Genomic DNA, 20092 nt, shown 5'->3' with positions numbered 1-20092 from the left:
CTTGGGCTTGGTCAACCTTTGTCTGAGTTCTATACTGAATTCTCCTCCACTCAAGTATCTTCATAAATATGCATGTACCCTTACCTTAAAGCTTCTCCAGTTTTGCTGTTTGGGAAGACACTGCTTTGGGAGAGATCCCTGGTGTTCTTCTTACTTGATGCAAGTAATAATCAATCATTTCTTCTCCCAGTCTTTGGCTTGGTTATATCTATTGGTCAAATGACTAAGAGGTGAACCCAGCTTTTCGGTGGCAGAATCAACTCAAATGTTCCTTTTATTTTCTAGTCCATCTTTTTGCTTTTTCACTAAATTATCAATTTTGTCCTTCATTTCTAGCTCTTTTTTAGAGGGGTGTTTTAAGGTTTTCTCCTCTATCACAGTGCTAGAGATATAGGTTTTCTCCCAATATTTTTCTGTAGAATTCCTACTTACCCTTCAGATCTCAGCTCATAAGTTACATCCTCAATGATGTATGTTTTCATCCCTATCATATGCTATCACAGTACATTGTAAGTCTTCCACTTCATATTATTTGCAATTTCTATTTATATATTGTACAACTGTAATTAATCTTTGTGTCCCCTACAGTCCATTAAGTTGATTAAATATTTTGTTTCCTTATCATGGTCCCAGAAACTACCACAAATCCAGGCATAACATTTATGTTCAGCAAATATTTGAATGGGACCTAGCACAAAGTTCAGATTCACTAATAACCATAGCCCTTTTCTACCTGGAAGCTTTAAAACAGAATTTTCTCAGATGCAAAAAATTAATAGGCTTATCCTTTAGAAATCCCCCCTGAGTATAAAGATATGCAAGAATTGGACAGCAATATTGAAGGTGATTTATACGTTTCTGCTGGACACTTCCATATGGGGTCACTGAGATTATGTGCAGTGGGCTTGAGTCATCTTGTCCTATGGTAGAGGGGGTGGATTAGGTGACCACTTTCCTACCTAGGAAACTCAATCAATTGCACACAACCAGTGAGAACAGCAAAGGTTCTTTGAAGATTTCTTTCTCCCTTAATTGGCTGAAAAGATTATTCTATATTTAAAAGTGTTACGCAGTCAGTATCAGGTATTTAAACCACTTCTTACTCTCTCACATTAGCATTAATAAGCTCAGAGTTAATTACCATAATGAAGCATATTGATAATGAAGTGCTTCACCTATAACATTGAACAAGAAAAAGCCTTCTGGCCCTATAGGGGGACAGCTGTTCCCACAAGTTCAGCATTCCCATTGAATGTAAACCTACTTCCAGAAGGAGAATGCATCATTCCTTGGGAAAGATGAAGAGTGGAAGGAAGAGAGAGAATCTTCAAACATCTGTTTAAAATTTTATTATCTCTTTACATGGTAGTTTCTACCCTAAACGCCTCAATGTGATTAATATTTTAAAAGATGTATGATTTAGCAGTGATATTAAATCTTTCATTACATTTTGTCTGCTCACAGAACTGATTTTAAGCATACACAGAGCAGAAAGATACCTACATGATATGATATAGAGGCCATCAGAAACTATGCCTTCATCCTGAAATATTAATCTCCATGCAATATTTTACCACTGTGGTTCATTCCTACTTTGCAAATGAAAATATCTCTAATACATTGTACTGGCTACACTGTGGTACAATATTTGTATAAAATAGGTTGTATATTCTAGGTTGGGGGTCCCCTAGAACTTGCACAGCAGGAGGTGAGCCACTGGAGAGCAAGCAAAACTTCATATGTATTTGCAGCCACTGGCATTACTGCCTGAACTCCACCTCCTGTCAGATCAGAGGCAGCATTAGATTCTCATAGAACAACAAACGCTACTGTGAACTGCACATGCAAGAGATCCCACCCCACCCATCTGTGGAAAAATTGTCTTCCATGAAATCAGTCCCTGATGACAAAGAGGTTGGGGACTGCTCTTCTAGGTGATCCATAAGGAGATTAATAACCCTGAAATACTTTGCATCATTATGGCTACCTGAATCCACTCTAAACATTTCCCACTGGATACTGGGAATCAAAAACTACATGGATGTCTCTTATTGCCATAAACTAACAGTAAAATTTGCTGCCTCTTTAAACTATGGTTGGTTTAAAAGCACAATAAGAGCACAGAAAACCACCCCCCACCCCATGTCAAAGCAATTATCTTAGTTTTTTTTTAGGCCTTACATCTGTAAAGAAAAAAAAATTGTTCCCTGGCATTCCAGTTCTACAAAAGTCAAACCATTAGCCTGTGCAATCACCCACTGACAGTATGGCCTGAAAGGAATTCAGTATGTAAAAAAACAAGATGCATTCTCTACTTTGGATATATTGGTCCCTTGATAGTTAAAATACAAATCTAAGGAAAAATTTCAATAACCCCAGATTCTTGCATCTTCCCAAACATAGAAAAGCCTTAAAATCATTAACTTGATTTTCTGATTAGCAGTAGTCTTTTTATGTTTTAAATGTTTTTTCCAGCAAAAACATTACATATTCCTGGTTTCTCCTTTACCTCTTTGGTACGGTACCTAAGAGCTATCTGAGAGTGTGTTTCCTAGCCTTCCTTAGTAGAGTCCCTGAATGAAACTCAATTTACAACTTTTATGCTGTGCATTTTTTCCTTTCAGTCAATACATCTACATGGAAAATGATCTAGAAGACAGTCTTCTTTAACTTCAATGACTGAACAAAAGTACTACCAAAGCCATTTTGTTTCCACGAGGGAAGCCAGTCTAAGGAACAAGACAATGCACGAAGAAGGGTAAAGTCACAGATAAATACAGTCTGTGTTTACCACACCTGATACCTGAATTTTTAATTTTATGAATCAATAGGTTTTCTTTACCATTTTTAATATTAATTAATAAATTTTATTTTGGTTGTACTGGGTCTTTATTGCTACACACATGCTTTCTCTAGTTGTGGCAGATGGAGCTACTATCTGGCTGTGGTGTGTGGGCTTTCTCTTGTTGCAGAGCACAGCTCTAGAGATACAGGCTTCAGTAGTTGTGGTTCATGGGCTTAGTTGCCTTGTAGCATGTGGAATCTTCCCATATCAAGGATTGAACCCATGTCCTCTGCATTGGCTGATATATTCTTAACCACTGGACCACCAGGGAAGTCTGGTTTCTTTACCTTTAAAGCCCACTGAAGTTGAATTTTATATTTGCCAGTATGCCCATTTAAAGAGACAGGGCTTGCTTTTTAATTATTGGTTATCAATGAATGGTGGCTCTGCTCTGTTATTACTGTTATTTCAATCATACTCCACAGTGGCAGAAAAGGGTGCTGGGGAGTAGATAGGGAAATTTTCTTAAAGGAACCAATTCAAGAGGTCACTCTAAGGAATGAACAATGTCCTTGGAGCAAGGGACAGCTATTCTTCATGGTACCAATGATTCTACATGTAGGGCAGCAAAGAAGACATAGACATAAAGAACAGACTTTTGGACTCAGTGGGAGAAGGAAAAGGTGGGATGATTTGATAGAATAGCATTAAACATATACATTAACATATGCACAATAGATAACCAGTGCAAGTTCAATGCATGAAGCAGGCCACCCAAACCTGTTCTCTGGGACAACCCAAAGGGATAGGGTGGGGAGGAAGGTGGGAGAGGGCTTCAGGATGAGGGAGACACATGTATACCTATAGTTGACTCATGCTGATGTATGGCAAAAAGCATTACAATATTGTAAATTAATTTATCTTCCCTTAAAATAAAAAAAAATTTCTCAAAATATATAAAAAGGAAAAAAACTCTTGCCAACATTACCTCTCAATATAGCTAAACTAAATTATCTGTTAATCTCCAAATTAAAAAGTTTTTTCAAACACTTGACTTAGATACATGAAAAAATTTTCCTTTTCTAAAATGTTTTATGAATAAAGTTTTACAGACAAGAGTTGTACCAGGACCAGTGTTTATGAAGCATTTGTCTATGTAAGAGATAATTACATGGACAATATCAATAAGGGCAAGAACTAAGATGCTTTTGGTGAGGCTGGAGAAATATCTAAACCAGTTACTTTAGGATTTGGTAGTAGCAAACACATGTTATATGTCATATTGAATTATTTCACTGATTTTATCTTATGTGACCTCATCTCTATAAATGAGCAACATTAAAAAAATTCAAGCCCTCTTTCTAGAGTTTTAACAGAGTTTTATAGCTAAAATGGAGGAGGGCATCCCTTCCTGCAATTGGTTGTAAAATTCATCAACTAAGATTTGGGTCACATGGGTCTTCAGTAGAACAGCTCTTTCAGCTTTGGCTTTTTGCATTTCTTCCTATAAGAGCTCATATTTATGCTCTGGAGCCAGATTGGGGGGTACAAGCCGTATTGTTGTCTCAGTTTCTAATTTTCATCAGTCTTTTCTCTTAGAACTGTGAAAGTATCTCTTGCCATGTCAGTAAACAAAAAATGTAACAGCCATCAGTGATTTCTCCAAATCTTAATGAGGGTCCCCAAAACTGATCCAGTAGGTACTGTTGCCCTCCATGATGATTGATGACAAGCTGGGGGAATTCTAGAAGCAGCCATCTGCCACTCTTTAAGGTGTATAAAGAAACAGGATTGGCCCCAGATAGCTGAGGTCCTTATGAAAGGAATGAATTCAGTGAGACCAGAGGCTTGCATCTTTCTATACACAGAATGTTAATTTCTTAATATGACACCTGACTTTTGATATTCAGATTGTCTGTTCCCTTTGTTGCACATCTGTATGTGGCCTGACTTCCCCTCTGGACTCCTTGGAGCAGTTTTCTCAGAGCTACTGGGATGCTGTCTCCTGGGCTCAGAGTCCTAAACATTCCCACCAAATAAAATAACTCTCTACTGTCGGGTTGTGTGTATTTTTTTTTAGTTGCCAGAACCCATGTACAGTGTATCTTTAGCATATGTAGTATATCTTTACCCATCTTTAGTATATAAATTTGTTTATATAAATCAACTCTTGAAAATATACAGGTTCATTTATTCATTGACTTCTTAAGTTTATATGGAATAATCTCTGGCCTATTTGGCATTTATCCAGCAGAAATGCATTAATATATTAGAACCAAGACTATAGTGAGATGATGACTGGGAAGCACTTATATTCTGATGAATATACTGCTGGTTATTTACTACTAATCAGCACTTATTTAGTTGTATATCATATAAATAAATCTTAGAGATTATAATTTATAGACAGCCAGTATTATAAACTAAGCCTTGAAAGGAGATGTAATTGGTCTTGTCCTGCATAGTTCACTCTTTTCACATCAACTATAATAAATTTAATGAGGAATCCTGAGATAGTGATCACTTGAATTTCTAATGTTATCAAAAGATATTTGCACATAATTCACTTAAAATCATGATTCCTTCACATTCATTTGTAATTTAAAAACCTAACATGTGATTTTAAATTGCCCCTCAAGAATGCTACTTTGAGACTCAAAGGCTTATTAATCATCAACATATCATCAGAGTGAGGTAGAAATTGCTAGGCAGTCAGTGTAGGACTCTTGAGACCTCAATCTTTATCTCAATAAACATCTCACTCCATTAACCTAAAGCTATACCCTTTGTTGCAGTTTCCTGACTTTCAGAGGAATGTATCCCTGGTCTGGTGGATCACAAAATGCCCAGATTCAGGATTGGACAACCATTAACTCTGGGCCCTCTTATCTATAAGAAAAACAACAGGCAAACCATCAACTTTTGGCCCATATCTGGTCATTTGCGAAAAGGGTCATAATGAAATGGTATTCTGAGTTCCACCCACGAAGCTGAAGAATGAACTCCACAAACATTGAGACACTCACACAGGCAGAGTTTGACTTCAGAGAATAAAAGTACAGTGCTCCCAGCATAGACACTGAGAGGGAGGAAAAGTGTCCTGAAACCACAGGAATCACAACAGTTTATATCTTTAGCAATATTGACCTGATCATTGTGGGTTGGCTCAGGGGTCCCTGACCAATGAGCTTAAAAATCAGCATGTCCAGCTTTTAAATTTTGTGGCTTTCTTTGATTTTCCAGTCCTTGGATTTCCCTAAGACTTTGAGTCTCCAGCACCTGAACTTTTCTCATGACCTCAGGCCATTGTTCAAGAACCAGATGTATATATATATTTTTAAGTTAATGGCCCACCTGGTGTTTTTCCCCTTGATGAGCTGGATACCAGTTACTGATTGTCCTATCCTGGATTTGAGTGTTTTATGGCCTCTGGGCCAGGAAGGCATCCCTCTGAATGTCAAGGAATAGGACAGTAAGTACCGCTGTAGTTTACTGGAGCACTGGAGTGAGACACTTGTTTGAAAAAATAGGTGGATATTGGAATTGAATTTTTAGGAGGAGAAACCCAGGCCTTAAGTCCTACCTAATGATTTTCTATCTAAATAAGATAGGGTCATGGTATGGTGATTCAATGCCTGAGAAGACTTAGAAACTGGGGATCAACAGAATCTATAAAAATGGCAAGTTAAGCATTTTAAACTGATTGGTTAGAAATGACATATGTTAAGGACAGGAACCAAACAAAAATGTACAGGTCAATACTAGTAAGGATGTAAACTGCTGTAAGTTCTGCCTTTCGGGGGCACTTTACCCCTTCTCAGTGTCTGTGCTGAGAGCTTTGTACTTTTCTTTATAAATCTTATTTGCTTGCTACTGTGTTTGTGTGTTCATGAAGTTCATTCTTCAGCTCCATGAACAAGAAGCCAGATTCCCATGTCCAATGCAGGATACAGCTTGCTTGGGGCTGGTGCATGGGGATGACCCAGAGGGATGTTGTGGGGAGGGAGGTGGGAGAGGGGGTTCATGTTTGGGATGGCATGTACACCCGTGGTGGATTCATGTCAATGTATGGCAAAACCAATACAGTATTGTAAAGTAAAATAAAGTAAAAATAAAAATTAAAAAAAAAAAAAAGAATCACATGCAATGCAGGAGACCTGGGTTTGACCCGTGGATCAGGAAGATCCTCTGGAGAAGGGAATGGCTACCCACTCCAGTATTCTTGCCTGGAGAATTCCATGGACAGAGGAGCCTGGCAGGCTACAGTCCATGGAGTCACAAAGAGTTGGACATGACTGAGGAACTAACACATACACACATACACTTTTGGAATGACAGACATAGTTGAAAATTGACATATATCAGTTTGGATAAGCAATCAGTTTTAGAAACGAATAATTGATGGCTCCACGATAAATCTATCCAGGTAGCCAAACAGAGGAATATGGGCTTATATGGATACTGGTTTCAACATAAGCCACTACTTTGCTTGCCGCAGTCTATGCAGTTCATCCTCAGAATCCGCCAAGCTGACCCACCAACTCCCAAACCTTCGACATAAATCCTTCATCAGTTTCTGAAAACTCAAAAGTGTAGAATAATAGCTATTTCCAACAGCATGTACATGTGAAGGCGTTCTGTTACTACTCTGCTTGAATGGAACACATATGTAACCTGTGGAGTTCAGGTCATGATTTAATGTGTATACCCACTATCTCTGTCCATATGATGTACTTTTTAAACAATTAATAAAGTTACACTTAAGTAGTAAAAAAAAAAAAAAACAGATTCCCATTTCAAAAGATCATTTGAAATGTAAGCAATTACCTCCTTTAAGGTGAAAACATCAGATAAATTACATGCTAAGATAAGGAAATTTATAACTTCTAAAAGAGATTTGTCTTGTCATAACAAAGAGACATACTGTTCTTCTCATGTTGGGATTTAGCAAGAAGGATGGGAAAAAAGTTTTCTTTCCTTCAGTGGAAATCTAGGCTGAGAGAAGCAAAATTGTCAAACTGAACAGGAATGTTTTCTTAGTGTTTCCACTAATCACACAGCTGGGATCGGTCCCAGTCTGTATGTTACCAAGTCCAAACTCATTCTGCTCATCACACAATAGGTGAATAAATCTGAGACATGAGGGTTTAAGACAAGGAAGGGACTTTATTTGGGGAGCTAGCTGACTGAGAAGATGGCAGGTTGGCACCTCGAAATAACCATCTTGTCAGGGTCTGGATGTCAGGTTCTTTTGTAGAGTTAGAGAGAAAGAAGCAGTGAGGAACTAAAATCAAAAGGCAGAATATAGAGAATGGGAGACAGTGGGGAAGTAAAGTGAAAGAGTCTTCAGTCTTACAAAATATCTTCAAGAGAATGGCTAGCCTTTGGAAGCGGCGTGCTAAGCTCTTCTATTCACAGGTAGGCCGGATCAGATTATCTCCCTATGAGCTGAAAAAGGCACTTTAGTTTACAGTCAGACAGAGGGGAAGAGGCAATCTATTAAGTATGATTATAATAATAAAAGCAATGAAAAGCAAGTCAATAGAACAGTTTCCAACATGGAGTCAAAATTGGTTTCCACTTTGCAACAGGCATAATTCCAAGTGTCACATACTAAAAATAATTTGTGCTTACTTCTTTGCATATATGTTTCTGTACGTGTGTGTGTGTGTGTGTGTGTGTGTGTGTGTGTGTGTGCTGTCACTTCAGTAGTGTTCAACTCTTTGTGATCCCAGGGACTGTAGCCCACCAGGCTCCTCTGTCCATGAGATTTTCCAGGCAAGAATACCGGAGTTGGTTGCCATGCCCTCTTGCAGGGTATCTTCCAACCCATGTCTTATGCCTCCTGCATTGACAAGTGGGTTCTTTACCACAAGTGCTGAGGTAGAAATTGGTAGGCAGTCAGTGTGGGACTCTGAGACTTCTACCTTGTTTTCAATAAATATCTTGCTCCATTAACCTAAAACCATATCTTTTGTCCCAAATTCCTGGAATGTGTCCTTGGTCTGATAAATTATCAGCACTCAGATCCCAGAAAAGGCAATAATTAACTTCTGTTCCATATGCCTGATGGAAAAATAACTGGTGACAGTTAATCTTTAGTCTGATCCATTGTAAAATGGCCAAGGGGTAGGAAAAAGGGTGGCAACTTAACCCAAGGATCAAGAGAAGCCATAAAGATGTTTAACACTGTGACCTTTAAACTGATTGGTTAGAAATAACATATTTTAAGGACAGGAGCCAACCAAAAATGTACAGATCAATACTAGTAAGGAAATGTGCTGTGCTGGGCTTAGTTGCTCAGTCATGTCTGACTCTTTGTTACCCCATGGATTGTAGCCCACCTGTCTCCTCTGTCCATAAGGATTCTCCCAAACTGCTGTAGGTCCCACTTTTTGGGGGAACACTCTACCCCCTCTCAGTGTCTATGCTGAGAGCTTTGTACTTTTCTTTTCTCTAAAATAAATCCTATTCACTTCCTACTGTGAGTATTTGTGTGTTCATGAGGTTCATTCTTCAGTTTCATAAACAAGAACTCAGATTCCCCCTTCAGGGCCACCTGGGAAGCCAGGTGTTTCTGTAATAATAATAATATTAATAGAAATAATAATAATATAAAGATGTTATGTTTCTATAATAAACATCAAATAAAAGGCATACATTTTGATCTAAATTTAGTGAAGTGTTTTTGTATAACTTCTCTATTTTGAGAATTGAAATCTTATGGGCATTATCTTTTCATAATGGAAAATGTCCTGGGCTTAGCTTGAAGTCCAAAATTAAAAATACAAAAGTGTATAAAACTTGAACAGTACTGAGATTGGGGATTTCTTACCTCCCTTGTTCTTCCGGTCATTGTAATTCTATTTAAAATAATGTAGGAACCCCCTTTTTGGCACTTTGCATATTCCAGGTTTTCCTTTCAACTAGATCATGTGTCCCTTTTTGCATGCTTGGCACATGTGCATTCCTCCTGAGGTATTTATGTCATTTTCATCTTTTTATTTGATCATGGAAATGATGGCATTTTGCAGTGGATCCTTTCTTGATTATCAGAGTTCACTCAACAGATATCTGGGAGCTTGGTGGGAATCTGTGATCTGGTCAGTTGAGGTCATTGGGGGATTTGCTTGAAGATATTAATCATTAATTTGTTTAGAATATCTCTTTTCATGAGAATTAGAGAAATAAGACAACCCCACAGTTAATATCAAAAGCATGATTTCTAAAATATTTCAGCTGTTTTAAATAGAGAAACACCATCTTAAATTTGAGATGGTTAAGTTTCCCCCAAAATAAGGTAATAAGTAATGTCACTCTAAAAAAATTATTGTAGCAGAAATAGATAACTGTTCATCAAAATTGGTAGATACAAACTGGAGTGTATTTTCCATTCTATCTTGCTGTTAGATGTAACTGTGCAATTTAATTCATAGGCAGGAATGTAAATGAAAGTCATGTATGCAGTTTCAATGGCTAGCCTATAAAATCCTACCAGGCAAAGCGACCATCAAACTGGGTCCCTGAATAACAGCGAGAAGCAGATTTACTATGACCTAGAACCTCTTCATAATGATATAGGCAATACACATTTATGCTGATCGACCTTGGGCTGATAATGGCTCAACAAAGCAGTATTCATGTCAATTGTTTTATGGCTGAGGATGACACACTTTGTGCCATCCTACCTCAAAAATGCATATTGTGGGAGTGGGGCCTGGTGAAACTCCCTTGGCCTTGAGGTGTCTCTCTTATCTGATTAATAACTTTCTAACAGACACAAAACACCCTGCCAGAAACTAGCAAGGGGGCACTTTTCTGTTCCCTTCTAATGTCTATGTCAGAAGCTTTCCCTCTCTCTAATATATTTTAATAAAACCTTGCTACACAAAAGGCTCCAAGTAGTCAAGCCTCGTCTGTGACCCTGGATGGAAATCCTCTCCTCTGGAGGTCACAAATCCTGGCATAACACAGAGCTGGCAGCAGCAACCTTTTATCTTGAGGGCTTGTCTGGGATCTTCAAGACAAGGTCAGGATGCTTGAAGCTCTAGTTCTTTGCTCTCCTGGTAAACACGTTTTCTGTTGGACTTTACTAACTCTGCGCTGTGCCTGGCTGTGTAAAAGCAGCATGAATGAAATGTGGAATTGGCCAGGAAGTGAGCATTGAATCCTGCTTTGTGGTTTCGTGGTGCCTCATAATGACTGAAAGCAGCCCCAAGAGGAGCCTTGTTGGGGGTTTACACCCACTCCAGTACTCTTGCCTGGAAAATCCCATGGAAGGAGGAGCCTCGTAGGCTGCAGTCCATGGGATCACTAAGAGTCGAACACGACCAGTGACTTCACTTTCACTTTCATGCATTGGAGAAGGAAATGGTAACCCACTCCAGTGTTCTTGCCTTGAGAATCCCAGGGAAGGGGGAGCCTGGTGGGCTGCTGTTCATGGGGTCTCACAGAGTCGGACATGACTGAGGCGACTTTGCAGCAGTAGCAGCCAGTGCCAAGAGGCATCCAACGTCTCTGCAAGGGGAGTGGCCAGAAATGGGCGAGGTGTGTAGACCAAACTTTCCTTTCTCAGTCACCTTTTCCTCGTCTCTTTGACTACTTCATAACTGCCTGAGAAATTAGAACTACTAACGAAACCTGTCGGATCACAGACTTTCAAGGGACTTCGATCCATGCTGTTGTTGTTCGGTAGCTAGGCGGAGCTCTAGCTCCAAGAACATCTCTCAGGGGCTGCCTGCCTCAGGGGCTTGCCACCTGAGTGTGAGTCTTTATCATAATAGAAGCACTGCTGGTGACCATGGGGTTTTTGAGGACATAGGTTGGGAGTCCCAGGATCTGGTCAGATTGGAAGCGCAGTGGCCCAGACTGAGACCATAACACAGCTAAAGGAAGCTGGGACGAGTCATTTTGTCAGATGGACTCTTGAAGGACTCAAGCGAGCATGTGCTAAGACTTTAAACAATGCCAAATTGGCAAACCTAGAACAGGAAGAGAAGGAATCACCTGGTAAATTCTTAGATAGACTTTGAGAAGCCCTTCATAGATTCACTGAGCTTGATCCCCAAAGTGAAGAGGGAAGAATGATCTTAAAGGATACGATTTCTCAGTCAGCTCCAGATATCCGCCGTAAGCTATTAAAACAGGCATATGGACCAAATCGTCTTCAGATAGTCTGTTGCGACTAGCTCAGAGAGTTAATTATGGCAGGGAATGTGAGGCGAGGAAGGAAAGGCAGAGGAAGACCAAGGAACGGACTGAAGCCCTATTAGGGTGGTCAGAACAGTTCTGAGACAGCCTGAGAAAAGTGCCCAGAGGGACCCAGGTGGAAAGGGATGCAGTTGCTATTACTATGGAAAGGAGCGGCACCTCAAGTGGGATTGCCCTCAGGCTTCTAAGCCACCCCCGGGTCCATGTCCAGTCTGCAAAGGACCACACTGAGGGAGAGACTGCCCCCAGAGGTGTAGGCCCCAAGGATTGGACTCTCAGGACAATCAGGACTGAAGGTGCCTGGGGGTCCCCACACAAGCTTCTGTTCCTAATTATACCTGAGGAACCCAGGTATTAATAACTGTGGGAGGAAAATCAGTCGATTTTCTTTTGGACACTTGGGCTACTTACTCTGATTTACGGAAGCCCCTGGTCCACTTTCTCCCCAGTCTGCTACTGTAATGGGACAAGGCAAATGTTAGCATTTCAGTTGTCCTCTAAGCTGCAACTGGACTCTGTGCTGTTTTCACATGAGTTTCTGATCATGACAGAGTGTCTCTCACCCCTTTTAGGGAGGGATATACTGAGCAAGTCCATGCCTCTGTTTTCATGAATATGGAGGCTCCTCTTTCTCTCCCATGAACTGAACAAAATGTAAATCTTAGGGTGTGGGTTGATGGAAAAACTGTGGGTTGAGCACAAAATGCTATTCCTGTTGTTCCCAAGCTCAAAGACCCACACATGTTTCCACATCAGAAGCAGTATCTTCTAAAACCTGAGGTTAAGGAAGGGTTAAAACTTATCATTAAAACTTCAAAGGAACAGGGGCTATTAATTCTCTGTTAGGAGGCCTTACAAATAGCTGTGAAGAGAAGTGAAAAGCAAAGGAGAAAAGGAAAGATATACTCATCTGAATGCACAGTTCCAAAGAAAAGCAAGGAAAGATAAGAAAGCCTTCCTCAGTAATCAGTGCAAAGAAATAGAGGAAAACAACAGAATGGGAAAGAACAGAGATCTCTTCAAGAAAATTAGAGATACCAAGGGAACATTTCATGCAAAGATGGGCTCGAAAAAGGACAGAAATGGTATGGATCTAACAGAAGCAGAAGATATTAAGAAGAGGTGTCAAGAATACACAGAAGAACTACACAAAAAAGATCTTCATTACCCAGATAACCATGATGGTATGATCACTAAGCTAAAGCCAGACATCCTGGAGAGTGAAGTCAAGAGGGCCTTAGGAAGCATCACTACGAACAAAGCTAGTGGAGGTGATGGAATTCCAGCTGAGTGTTTTCAAATCCTAAAAGATGATGCTGTTAAAGTGCTGCACTCAATATACCAGCAAATGTGGAAAACTGAGCAATGGCCACAGGACTGGAAAAGTCAGTTTTCATTCCAATACCAAAGAAAGGCAATGCCAAAGAATGCTCAGATTACCGCACAGTGCACTCATCTCACATGCTAGTAAAGTAATGCTCAAAGTTCTCCAAGCCAAGCTTCAGCAATACATGAACTGTGAACTTCCAGATGTTCAAGCTGGTTTTAGAAAAAGCAGAAGAACCCAAGATCAAATTGCCATCATCCGCTGGATCATTGGCAAAGCAAGAGAGTTCCAGAGAAACATCAATTTCTGCTTTATTGACTATGCCAAAGCCTTTGACTGTGTGGATCACAATAAACTCACCTGACCTGTCTCTTGAGAAATCTGTATGCAGGTCAGGAAGCAACAGTTAGAACTGGACATGGAACAACAGACTGGTTCCAAATAGGAAAATGAGTACATCAAGACTGTATATTGTCACCATGTTTATTTAACTTATATGAAGAGTACATCATGACAAACGCTGGGCTGAATGAAGCACAAGATGGAATCGAGATTGCTAGGAGAAATATCAGTAATCTCAGATATGCAGATGACACCACCCTTATGGAAGAAAGTGAAGAAGAACTAAAGAGCCTCCTGATGAAAGTGAAAGAGGAGAGTGAAAAAGTTGGCTTAAAGCTCAACATTCAGAAAACGAATATCATGGCATCTGGTTCCATTACTTCATGGCAAATAGATGGGGAAACAGTGGAAACAATGGCTCTTTATTTATTTATTTATTTATTTATTTATTTTTCTGGGCTCCAAAATCACTGCAGATGGTGATTGCAGCCATGAAATTAAAAGACGATTACTCCTTAGAAGAAAAGTTATGACCAACCTAGACAGCGTATTAAAAAGCAGAGACGTTACTTTGTCAGCAAAGGTCCATCTAGTCAAGGCTATGGTTTTTCCAGTAGTCATGTATGGATGTGAGAGTTGGACTATAAAGAAAGCTGAGTGCAGAGAATTGATGCTTTTGAACTGTGGTGTTGGAGAAGACTCTTGAGAGTCCCCTGGACTCCCAGGAGGACTGATGTTGAAGCTGAAACCCCAATACTTTGGCCACCTTATGTGAAGAGCTGACTCATTTGAAAAGACCCTGTTGCTGGGAAAGATTGAGGGCAGGAGGAGAAGGGCACGATAGAGGATGAGATGGTTGGATGGCATCACCAACTCAATGTACATGAGTTTGGGTAAACTCTGGGAGTTGGTGATGGACAGGGAGGCCTGGAGTACTGCAGTCCATGGGGTTGCAGAGTCGGACACGACTGACTGAACTGAACTGATCTCAACAGTCCATGCAACACTCCTATTTTTGGAGTGAAAAATCAAATGATAAATGGAGACCAGTTCAAGATCGACAAATATAAGTGAGGCTGTGCTTTCTTTACACCTCCTCGTGCCTAATCCTTATACTCTACTGTTTGAAATTCCTGAATGAGCCAAATACTTTTCAGTAATTGATTTAAAAGATGCCTTCTATGCTATACCATTGATGAAGGGAAGCCAATTTTTATTTGCCTTTGAAGACCCTATCCAGTCACCTTCTCAGTTAACCTGGATAGTTTTGTCCCACAGGTTTGTGACAGCCCTCACTTATTTGGACAGTGTTTGTCATGAGATCTACAAAACGTCAATAGCCCTGAGACAGCGGTGTTACAATTCATAGATGATATCCTGCTCTGTGCTGAGATGGAGGGAGTTTGCTCAGAAGACTCAGAAGACTGCCTAACTTTTTGGCTGACTGCAATTATAAAGTATCAAGGGAAAAGGCTCAGCTTTGTCAACAATCTGTTAAATATCTGGGCCTAAAAATCTGAGCCTTGAAAAATTGATGCTTTTGAACTGTGGTGTTGGAGAAGACTCTTGAGTGTCCCTTGGACTGCAAGGAGATCCAACCCATCAATCCTAAAGGAAATCAGTCCTGAAAATCCATGGGAAGGACTGATGCTGAAGCTGAAACTCCAATACTTTGGCCACCTGATGCAAAGAACCGACTCATTGGAAAAGACCATGATGCTGGGAAAGACTGAAGACAGGAGGAGAAGGGGACAACAAAGGGTGACATGGTTGAATGGTATCACTGACTCGATGGACATGAGTTTGAGTAAGCTCCGGTAGCTGGTGATGGAAAAGGGAGGCCTGGCGTGCTGCAGTCCATGGGGTCGCAGAGAGTCAGACACTGCTGAGTGACTGAACTGAACTGAATCATATTCGACGGGGTGAGGGCCGTACGCCTCAAGAGAATTAAGCCTAAACTAAAACATCCCCTACCTATGACTTTAAGACAATTGAAAGGATTTGGGGGCATCACAAGCTACTGCTGCATCTGGATTCCAGGTTAGGGGGAATTTGCCCGGCCTTTAGATAAACTTATAACTGAAACTCAACAAGCCCAAACCGACAAACTGGTTTGGTCTCCATATACTCGAAAGGCTTTTAAGGCTCTTCAAACTGTTCAGTAAGCTCCCACTCTGAGCTTGCCCACAGGGTCAGAGTTTGTTTGTCACTGAAAGAAAAGTTATGGTCTGGGGAGTTATGGCACAACCCCGAGGGTCTCACCAACAACCTATAGGATACCTGAGTAGAGAATTAGACGAAGTGGCATATGGCTGGCCACACTGTCTAAGAGTATTTTTTGCTATTGCTTTACTAGTACTGTAAGCTCTTAAGGTTATTAGTGGGCCTGATACTCTATATGGGCCTGCTTCTGTTGACTCCAAAATTTCTGAGTCTGCCATTTGAGTTTGATCCTTAAGGCCTTCCTGTCTTGGGCCCATTCCTCCACTGCATTCCATAATCAGTCTGATTGCTGGGTCTGTGGAGCACACCCTTCCTCAGTGGTTGAAGGCTTCCCATCTTGGCCGTTTCCACTTCAGGGACAGGACTTTCTCCATGTCTGCAACTACCTTCACCAACAATTATATGTGATGCCTCTTCTTAATCTAATGACATCTAACAATCCTAAAATGGACTGGTGTTACAGTTTTTACCTTAACTACAGACATAATGTGACTTTTAACTTTGCAGGTCAGGAAGCAGCAGTTAGAACTGGACATGGAACAACAGACTGGTTCCAAATAGGAAAAGGAGTACGTCAAGGCAGTATATTGTCACCCTGCTTATTTAACTTCTATGCAGAGTACATCATGAGAAACGCTGGACTGGAAGAAACAGAACCTGGAATCAAGATTGCCGGGAGAAATATCAATAATCTCAGATATGCAGATGACACCACCCTTATGGCAGAAAGTGAAGCGGAACTAAAAAGCATCTTGATGAAAGTGAAAGAGGAGAGTGAAAAAGTTGGCCTAAAGCTCAACATTCAGAAAACAAAGATCATGGCATCTGGTCCCATCACTTCATGGGAAATAGATGGGGAAACAGTGGAAACAGTGTCAGACTTTATTTTGGGGGTCTCCAAAATCACTGCAGATGGTGATTGCAGCCATGAAATTAAAAGACGCTTACTCCTTGGAAGAAAAGTTATGACCAACCTAGATAGTATATTCAAAAGCAGAGATATTACTTTGCCGACTAAGGTCCATCTAATCAAGGCTATGGTTTTTCCACTGGTCATGTATGGATGTGAGAGTTGGACTGTGAAGAAGGCTGAGCGCCAAACCATTGATGCTTTTGAACTGTGGTGTTGGAGAAGACTCTTGAAAGTCCCTTGGACTGCAAGGAGATCCAACCAGTCCATTCTGAAGGAGATCAGCCCTGGGATTTCTTTGGAAGGAATGATGCTAAAGCTGAAACTCCAGTCCTCTGGCCATCTCATGCGAAGAGTTGACTCATTGGAAAAGACTCTGATGCTGGGAGGAATTGGGGGCAGGAGGAGAAGGGGACGACAGAGGATGAGATGGCTGAATGGCATCATTGACTCGATGGACGCGAGTCTTGAGTGAAATCCGGGAGATGGTGATGGACAGGGAGGCCTGGCGTGCTGCGATTCATGGGGTTGCAAAGAGTCGGACACGACTGAGCCAATGAACTGAACTGAACTGATACTTTGTCTTGGTGTAATGACTATTTTGCTACACATAAGAAGACAGATGGATCTAGAGCTTATGGTTTTTTGCCTAATGTTTATCAAATATGGGATGAGGTTATATGGCTAACTCCTGAAAAGGGACGCCTAATGTCTACCCCATATGCTGGGAACAAACAGAGCCATCCTCAGAAGTTAGCTGACAACTTAATTATAATAACTGGAAACAATTGGGGTTTTTGCCTCAAGAAATATGCAATATAATCATTTCTGTGTTTTCTAACCCCAGTTCAGTTCCTCTTTTTGCCTGGCCAGGCACTGACTGGGACTGGATCCCTCAGTCACACTGGCTTGCTCCAAAAGGGATATGTGGGGCTCTTACCTAAGGGTATGGCGTCCCCCTGGCTGGATAGGAAGATGGACCCTAGGTCTTTTACTCATGGCTTCACATTTTCAGAGCCTCCAGAGAAACCTGCTAATTTGCCACATCTTAGCACTCACCGGATAAGGTCTGTATTTCACGGGTATGGTTCTTTGGCTGCAATATTTGTTCCCTCCCTGGGAACTACAGAGGTTATGCTACGAGTTGATGCTCTAACTACTCAACAAGCCTTACAAGATTCTCAAAAAGTTATTTCAGCCCTTAATGCTGAACAAATACAAATTAGAAAGGTGGTTTTACAAAACAGACTGGTCTTCGATATTCTAACAGTCACACAAGGAGTAACTTGTGCCATTATTCATACCCAATGTTGTGCATATATACCAGGTAGCGGCACTAATGTTACTCATTTTACTAAACACATTAACACAATGATTCAGGCTATGGATAATCCTGAAGCTTCAGTTTGGAAGATATCAACTAGTTCCACATGGTGGAAAACTATCTTAATTGCAATAATTCTGATTTTTCTGTTTTTTCTGTTTGCTCCCTGCATCTGTAACTGTGTAGCTGGATTTGCCTCTAGCTGCATGAAGGCTTTTAAGTTACAAATTGTTGTCCAAACTCCATCAAGTGCCACAGCTTCTTCCAGCTACTACTTAAGACCTCTGGATCAGAGACCCTCAATATGAGGGTTAGGAGAATATGTTGCCTCACCAATTTAGGAATGACAGCCCTTATCAGCTCAGAGGCAGTTATGGAACGAGAAAGCCGTCCCTTTTCCTAGGCAACATAATTCTCCTAAGAGAAAAAGGTGGAATGAGAGGGTAACAGGTAGGAAGGCCAGAGATCCCCAAGAAGTAGGAGGAAGTAAACCGCAAGTGGAAGACTTTTTTTTCCTTCTCTGCTGATGAAACCAGCTCTGCCTAAGACTAACAGTTTTTTTTTATTTTCCTTTTCTCAAACTTTGGGCTGATAATGGCTCAACAAACCAGTATTCATGTCAATTGTTTTATGGCCTGGGAAGACACACCTTGTGCCATCTTTTCTCAAAAATGCATATTGTTGGAGAGGGGTCAGGTGAAACTTCCTCAGCCTTGAGGTGCCTCTCTTATTTGATTAAGCTTTCTAACAGACATAAAACACCCTGCTAAAAACTAGCAAGAGGGCTTTGCTCAGATTACTCTCCATTGTGTCACTGATGCTATATAACCATCTCATCACCTGCCACCTCCTTCTCATTTTGCCTTCAATCTTTCACAGCATCAGGGTTTTTTCCCAGTGAGTCAGCTCTTCACATTAAGTGGCCAAAGTATTGGAGCTTCAGCTTCAGCAGCAGTCCTTCCAATTAATATTCAGGGTTGATTTTCTTTAGGATTGACTAGTTCTATCTCTTTGCAATCTTAGGGACTCTCAAGAGTCTTCTGCCAGCACCACAATTCAAAAGTGCCAATTCTTTGGCACTCAGCCTTCTTTATGGACCAACTCTCACATCCGCACATGATTACTGGAAAAACCATAGCTTTGACTATAGGAAGCTTTGTTAGCAAAGTGATGTCTCTGCTTTTCTATATATAAAGAACCCCAAACCCTGCCTCAGTGATTCACTGAGCTTCTTCCCTTCCATCATTTTTTTTCTTTAAAGACTGTCATGGTTGAGCAGAATTCTTGGAGTTGATTTCTGGAAATAAATTCACCATCTCTCCAAGTTGCAGACTTTTCTGATTAAAGCATCTTTCCTTTCTACTGACACTGGCTCCTCGAATTATTGGATTTTGAGTGGCAAGCACCCAGACAAGAATTTGGTAACATGGAGAGCCAGAATACTGTGTATTGGCTTTTTCTCCTTGCATTTCATCAAGTACCAAGAGAAGGAGTCAAGTTTAGGACAGAGCTGTGTGGTTTGCACACAAAATTTGGAGAGGCTAATGACTTCTGCACTCAAAAACAAAAAAAAGAAAAAAAGAAAAGAAAAAAGAAAAAAGGAGCTAGATTGGAAAAGAGTAAGAAAAAGACAAGACTGAAACAAGCATTGGAGACCCATACAGCTCCTCAGTTTACAGAGCCCTGTGGCAAAGATCAAATTAAGAGTACTGCCCTCCCTCTTAAGCCTTCCCTCCCAAGTCTTCTCCCCAGTACTGTGGACACTGAAGTTCTGGAAGATATTAATAATTAAGGAGAGTTTTCATATTATAAAAATAATTAAAAATTGGCATTGCCTGATGTTGTGTCAGTAGCATTATCTTTAGTCATAATGATAACACATTGTGAACACTCCATTCACTCATTAACTGGTTCCCCATTCTTTCATTTACTATCCATTCATACTCTAAGTCATTGTCAGTCATGGTATGA

At 40.6% G+C, this 20092-nt stretch overlaps 1 pseudogene; it reads left to right on the top strand.

The window, feature by feature from the left end:
- The first annotated feature begins 11868 nt into the window (after positions 1 to 11868).
- Positions 11869 to 18429, top strand: LOC138092801 (endogenous retrovirus group PABLB member 1 Env polyprotein-like; annotated as a pseudogene).
- Positions 18430 to 20092: the final 1663 nt, after the last annotated feature.

This window comes from Capricornis sumatraensis, chromosome 16, assembly GCF_032405125.1.
Source record: "Capricornis sumatraensis isolate serow.1 chromosome 16, serow.2, whole genome shotgun sequence".
Classification (NCBI taxonomy): domain Eukaryota; kingdom Metazoa; phylum Chordata; class Mammalia; order Artiodactyla; family Bovidae; genus Capricornis; species Capricornis sumatraensis.
The sequence above is the reverse complement of the archived record's forward strand: the minus strand, read 5'-3'. Positions and strand labels throughout refer to the sequence as shown.